Source organism: Sinocyclocheilus rhinocerous, unplaced genomic scaffold (assembly GCF_001515625.1).
Source record: "Sinocyclocheilus rhinocerous isolate Xijiao unplaced genomic scaffold, SAMN03320098_v1.1 scaffold4310, whole genome shotgun sequence".
Classification (NCBI taxonomy): domain Eukaryota; kingdom Metazoa; phylum Chordata; class Actinopteri; order Cypriniformes; family Cyprinidae; genus Sinocyclocheilus; species Sinocyclocheilus rhinocerous.
In genome coordinates this window covers 1-7,500 of record NW_015646173.1, presented here as the reverse complement: position 1 = coordinate 7,500, position 7,500 = coordinate 1, and positions in this window count along the sequence as shown.

Below are 7,500 nucleotides of genomic sequence, written 5' to 3'. Positions count from 1 at the left end.
TTTACAGTATTCAGAACAGAGGAACATAAAAATCAGAAAATATAAGCAGCTATAAAATTATAGTACAAATTCATATATACAAATTATAAAATAAAACACAAAGTATGATGGCATTCGTTATAAACAACATATAAAAGTCTAGCCAAAACGGATTTATTTAAAGAGAAACTGAAACGCAACTTTATACATCTCTCATTCGGCACGAATACAAACGTTTCCCTCGAGAGGCTCCGGCGCGATCGCTTGGATTTTTTCCTTTACTGTAAACGCTCCACTTTTGTATGTGTACACTCACAATAAAAATAAAACATTATGCTTTTGTTAAATAAAGAAAACAAATAGCGCTTTCAGCCTTCTCGGTTTCTTTAAAAGTTTTTTTTTTTGTTTTTTTTGTTAATGTTAATTATTTAAGATAAATATATTTCGTTTAGGACTATTTTATTCCTTTTATATAGGCCTATGTTGTTTTATGTTTTAAACATGTATGGAATTATTCATACCCTTGGTAAATATGATCAAAGAGGGCTGTGAAAATAAGTCTGCATTGTTTATCCATTTGATCTTTCATTCAAAATTTTCAAAAAAATCTAACCTTTTTAAAAAAAAAAAAAAAAAGTGAAAGTGGGGGAGAATCACATTATGAAATAAATATTTTTCTCTAATACACAATGGCCACACTTATTGGTACCCCTAGAAATTCTTATGATTAAATTATCTCTGAAGTATATTCCCATTAATATTTGCATTTTTATCACACCAGGGTGACTAGGAGCATGAAATTCTCTTTCTGTTTCACAGGAATATAAATATGAGGAACACAAAGGCCAAATTCCCTTAATCATTGATCACGATGAGTAAAATCAAAGAATATAGTTCTGATGTGCAGCAGCAGATTGCTTAGCTTCACAAAATAGAAAATGGCTGTAAGAAAAGAGATAAAGCATTGAACAATTCCATTTCCAACATCAGGGCAATAATTAAGAAGTTCCAAACAACTAAAGATATGTGATAATACGCGCTCTCTACCGGCGAAAATTACATATTGTGCCTTTAAGACTGGTTTTGTGGTCCAGGGTCACATATTACAAATCTGCTTGTAAGAGGATGTGGGTCTATTTTGTCTTAAAGCAAGGCGAGGAGGATAGTTTGAGTGGCTACAGACTGAGAACGATCACAGCTGGAGAACTGCAGAAAATGGTTGAGTCTTGAGGTCAGAAAGCCTACAAAAAAAGATCAAACAGCCCCTACATCAGCACATGTTGTTTGTGAGGGTTTCATGAAAAAAAAGAAAACACTCTCATCCAAAAATAAACTCCAGCATATTAATTTGCCAGACACGACTGGAACTTCAAACAGGACTGTGTTTTATGGTCGGATGAAACTAAAACATGAGCTTTTTAGCAGCAAACACTCAAGATGGGTTTGGTGCACACAGAAGTAAAGAAGTACCCCATGTGCACAATGAAATATACTGCTGGATCTTTAATGTTGTGGGCCTACCAGGAAGCAACGTGGTATGCACAGGAAGCCGTGTGGTGTGCCACATTGCTTCCTGATATCACATGAAATATATGAAATATTTCCTGTCAATAGGATCATTGACGACAGAAAAGTGATGGTGTGCGTAAATCGAGTTACTCCTCCCACTTCTGGTAGTTTTACTGAGATTTCTTATCCGTTGCAAACTGGCCATTAATATTACAGACGTCCTGGTGTAAAATTACATTACTCCAACTAATCCCGTCCGAATAGGGCTTTAAGACGATATTAGACAGATTAATTGATTGTAATGTAATTTTTAGAATTCACACAGTTGCATTCAACAATATATATATATATATATATGTGGGTCATTCCTGGGATTCGGTAACATTTCAACTTGAAATATACATGGGTCAAAGACGAAAAAGTCTTTTTCGTTTATTTATTTTTTTCCCCCAAAAAATAAAAAAAATTCTGTTTAATTTAATTGCAATTTTGTTTTTGTTTTTCTGAGCAAAAAATAAATATCATAAATTTTCCCCTGATTTACAGAAGAGACCCACTAAAATGTCATTCAGTGTAACAATCTTGTCAGGCATATTTACAACAAAAATCAATTTATGACACATTAAAAGACTAATTACTTTCACCCCAAATACTAATTAGTTGTTATTTTACATTTTTTAAATTTGTCACTATCCTAGGTTTTGCCCATTTGTCAGTACAATTTTTTTTTTACTCATTTATAACACAATCAAATTTAATATGCTCCCTTATTCTTTTATATATTTTAATATGTACACGTCAGAATAAGCATGTTGTTTGAATTTTTACATAAATATTGTGTTACACGGAATGACAATGTAACATTATTTCAACCAAATTTTGACATTTTATTCTCCAAAAACTTATTTGAAACCTTAAAAGTAGACACTTTACTTGCATTTAATGTGCTTTCTATGGACATAAAATCACTTTTGTACATTTCTTTTGATGCGGACATCTTAATGTCTTTGACCCACATACCTATGATACTACATATGATTCATTTTCTAAATACCCCACATCATTAGGCACATATCAAACCTCCAAAAAAAATCATATTTTCCCACCTCAGGCATTAAAGATCTTTTATTATTTTCATTTTTTTTTTTTTTCAGATTTAGACACCTTTTACTCTCAACCCCGTGACAGACAAAATTGAATTGTTTAAAAAAGAATTTTGAATTTGTTATAAAACAAACATCAATCTAATGCTCATGTGTCCCTCATAGCAATTTAATAATAACAAATATTACATTTATCAAAATTTTCACATTTTTATAGGACTGAAGCTAAAAATACACAAATTGTGTGTCTATGGTCTCTTTATTTTTGTAAAAAAAATATATATATATATTTTTAATTTAGAAGTTTAACTAAAACCATAATTTTATTGTTTTGGTTCTTAACTTGTCAGATGGTAATCAGTAAGAAATGCTTTCATTTTTAATTGTCTTCCCTATATTTTTCCAAAAATATTAATGTGACAAGATGTAACGGGGTTGAAGACTGTAACACACTTGAAGGGATACATTGCCTTCAATTTTAATTTTTGGTTTTGTTTCTCTCTCATATGTCCTCTTGTTACTGGGTAAACATATCTGCATGGCCAACATTGTCTTTCTGCTGCAAATGTGGGTGCAATTTCTGATGTATGATGCTTGTCAAAGTTTAAGTGGACATATTCCATCCAAAATTCTATTTATAACAAAAATACGAGTTGTCATGATTTTGGTAAGTATATATGTACTGAAACCATGACTATTTTATTTATTTTTTAATTAAAACTATTACTACTAGTAATAATAAGTAAATAACTCAACCCTGTCACAATTTTGCAACCCCGTAACAATGAGAAATACATATATTTGTGACGGGGTTGAGGTTTTTTACTCAAAATGGGCACTGCTCCCCATGAAGGGTAGGAGAGTAGACCATATATGACAGCAATAAAATAAGTACACCGTACATACTTATGGATTAAAATAAAATGCTGAAAAATTATAATTTCCCATCTTAATTTTATGTGACAGGGTTGAGTTGTTAAGCTTGACAGTACCCTAGCTGACTATAATACGCATAAAAAGTATGATACTACTACATTTTCTGCACCTGCACTATTAAAGAGACCTGAATGATGTAATTTCTGGTAAATTATGTCACATATGAGTGGAGTCTAAATTATTATGAGCGAAGAATGGTTAGTGTGACGGGGTTGAGTTCAGACTGTGGGACATATCTTTAAAGTCCGTTTTTAATAAAATATCTAGCATTTTTTTAGAAAAATATTTTTCAGAAGAAAGGAACACAAATATATGCTTACATTATTGCCAAAAATCACAGACACTATGCACATTTTGTTAATCATTTTCTAAGTACAAACTCGATGAAGTGCATCAACGACATGACAAAATGCTTGGTTTAAGATAGACACAAGACATTATTTTATGCTAAAAATATTAAAATGCAATAATAATTTTTATTCATTATAATGGGCATACCAAAGTATTGTGAAAAGCTTCTAACAATTCATTTTGGTGAACCACCACTTTAAAAACTCTGGGGGACTGAAATATTACAGAATCCCACACCCACTTCTAATGAACAGGTGCACTGAAAAAAATGATTCATTGAAATTAAACAATTTTTGCACTGAAAAAAATTATGCTACATTTTTTTTTAAAGTAAGTGGTTGCAATCAATTTATTTTAGCTACATTTAAATAAACAAATTTAGTTGACTAACTTTCAACATATATTTTTTTATTACTAAATGTAGCTAAAATAAATAGTTTGCAACCAACTTACTTACCTTAAAAAAAAATTTGCATCATTTTTTTCAGTGCAAAAATTTTGTAATTTCAATTAATCATTTTATTCAGTGTATATAATGAGGGTATTGTGTGCTTTTAATTTGATAGCAATAGTTTGGACAGGACCCTTTTCTGTTCTAACATGGCAATGCCTCTGTGTTTAAGGCAAGGTTCAAAAAGAGTCAGTGTGGAAGAACTTGACTGGTCTGCAGAAACCTCTGCTGTGACTTTAAATACAGACCTTGAGCCAAAAGCTCATCACCAAACACCAATGACTGGTAGGTATGGCTACAGTCCTTTTAGACACTTCCAAAACTGTTGCAACAGAGATGGAAATACAATTTTTTTTAAATGCATGAATTATGTTTCCATCTTAGTTGCCACAGTTTTGGAAGTGCATTTTTCTGTTCTAAAGAAGGGGGTGTCCCAATTCTTCCGTGCATGTATGTGCATGTCATTGGTGTGCATCTCTGTTTCTCAATGGCTCTGCAGGGCTGCAGGCTGTACTTACGGGAAGCCAGGAAGCGCGTTCAAAAGTAGGAGTGTTTAAAAAAGAAAAGAAAAAAAAAACCAGATGGTTTTGTTTCAAAACAACAAGTTTAAGATTATTTGGCGAGCTAACAGCGTAACCCCCTGTTTTACTCTCCAGTCCGCAGCGACATGTAAATTCAGATGCTCTCTTCATCACTGAAATGACTTTACACTGATTTGTCTCTTTTGTTCTCTTGCATTGTTATTTTGTTATTGTTAGCACTCGTATATTCATATTGAATACTGTGATAGTAATATTATAGTCATTGCTGGGTAACGTGCATGTATGTGCATGTCATTGGTGTGCATCTCTGTTTCTCAATGGCTCTGCAGGGCTGCAGGCTGTACTTACGGGAAGCCAGGAAGCGCGTTCAAAAGTAGGAGTGTTTAAAAAAGAAAAGAAAAAAAAAAAACAGATGGTTTTGTTTCAAAACAAGTTTAAGATTATTTGGCGAGCTAACAGCGTAAACCCCTGTTTTACTCTCCAGTCCGCAGCGACATGTAAATTCAGATGCTCTCTTCATCACTGAAATGACTTTACACTGATTTGTCTCTTTTGTTCTCTTGCATTGTTATTTTGTTATTGTTAGCACTCGTATATTCATATTGAATACTGTGATAGTAATATTATAGTCATTGCTGGGTAAAGCACCGTTATGTCGTGTTACTAGTGATTTTTGTAGTTTTTCGCCACTTTTTTGATGTTGTTATGAGGGAAGCAATGTCAGGGAATGATAAAAATTGCTTGGAAAGCAATAGAAATTAATAAAACATTAAAAGCGAATCTAAATTTTGTTTATAGTAGGCTACGTGTATTTTAATCGTTCTGCTGTAAAATATTTAATCGTCTGGTTTAGTTTTTTATTTTTTTTTATTTTATTTTTTTACATAGTGGGTTAAGAGCATCCCAGAGTTCAGTGAATGAAAATCTTAAGGGGCCCCTAAAAGGACATGGTGGTGGAAAAAAATCGGGGTGGGAGGAAAAAATATTCTTCAAATGTTGTGCGTTCTCTCGCAAAAGTTGAGTTCGGACAAACTCTTCCTGTTTACTTACAGCTTGCAGTGGTTCATACAGCTCCGTATGTTCACAATGGAGCGGTGCATAGAGTTTAATTTGAACTTGGACTCAAGTATAAAGAAATACAGTCGGTGCTTAGTTCAAGGCACGGTTTTGGGACATTCTAAAACACTTAATGTGGCTTAATGTTTTAAAACAGTGACATTGGAGGACCAAATTCGATAATAATAAATTCTGATAAAATTATTAGGCTAATAACCTTATTAATAATATTACTATTAATAAAGCAGAATATGAACGCAACGCCCTGCGCGTTCGGAATAAGACAAAAACGCGGTTTGGAAGATGAATTCATGATGTACTCGCTCATTATATACATTTTGCAAATTTTGAACACAGAAAAAGTTACATAGTTCTGCTTTAAAGGGACAGTACACCCAAAAATTTAAATTCTGTCATCATTTACTCACCCTCATGTCGTTCCAAACCTGTATGAGTTGCTTTCTTATGTTGAACACAAAAGAAGATATTTTGAAGATTGCTGGTAATCAAACAGTTGGTGGTTGCCATTGACTTCCTATTTATTTTTTTTCCCTACTATGGAAGTCAAAGGCAACCACCAACTTACCAGCAATCTTCAAAATATCTTCTTTTGTGTTCAACATAAGAAACCAGCTCATACAGGTTTGGAACGACATGAGGGTGAGTAAATGATGACAGAATTTTCAATTTTGGGTGAACTATCCCTTTAAGCTTTTTCTCCCCCATAGAAAACGCTTAAGGGTAGGCTAATGAACGAAGACGGTGATTTAAAAATACCAAATCTGTTTACAGCAGGGGTGCCCACACTTTTGTGTGGGGATCTACTTTTTAAATGAGAAGCTCACCGAGATCTACCAAGTGAAAAATAAATAAATAATAAAATAAATAAATAATAAAGCTTGTTGGGATGTATCTTTATATTGCATTAATTTATTATTATTATTATTTATAAATAATAATAAAAAAATCATGTTCAAATCTTAATACCCCCGTAGAACTGGGCCTGCCTTTACCTAAAGCAGTGATTCTCAACCTTTTTTACCCCAAGGCCCCCTTCTCTCCAAATCAATACTGCAAGCCAAACCTTTTCGATTCACTAAAACCTTTGTATTCTAGTGTTATTACTTTTCAATTACATGTAATTATTTTAAACAAAACAAATTCAAGATAGATTTAAACATTCCATGTTCTTTTTTGCAAACATAGCCTGCTTGGCAAAAATGTCACTGCAGATATTCTATACATCTTAACCCTCATCCGTCCCTCCCGAACCTATAACAAAAGTGTCCCTCGCGGGTCAAAATGACCCGAAGGCCAAAAATGACACTGATTTTATTTTTGGTCCAGAAAGCTTTGGATGGAACATTTTTCTAATTTTTTATGTAGGTTTTTCTATTATGTTTTGGTGATTTTTATCATATTTACCTTTTATTCTGGATATTTTTAAGAAAACATAAGCAAATAAGCAGTTTTTGTACATTATTTCACCAAAAAATAAAAAATAAAGAAAGACACTATTTCAGTCCTCTTTCATCAAAAACCAACAGATGGCCTTGGAATTGAGTCACTGAGT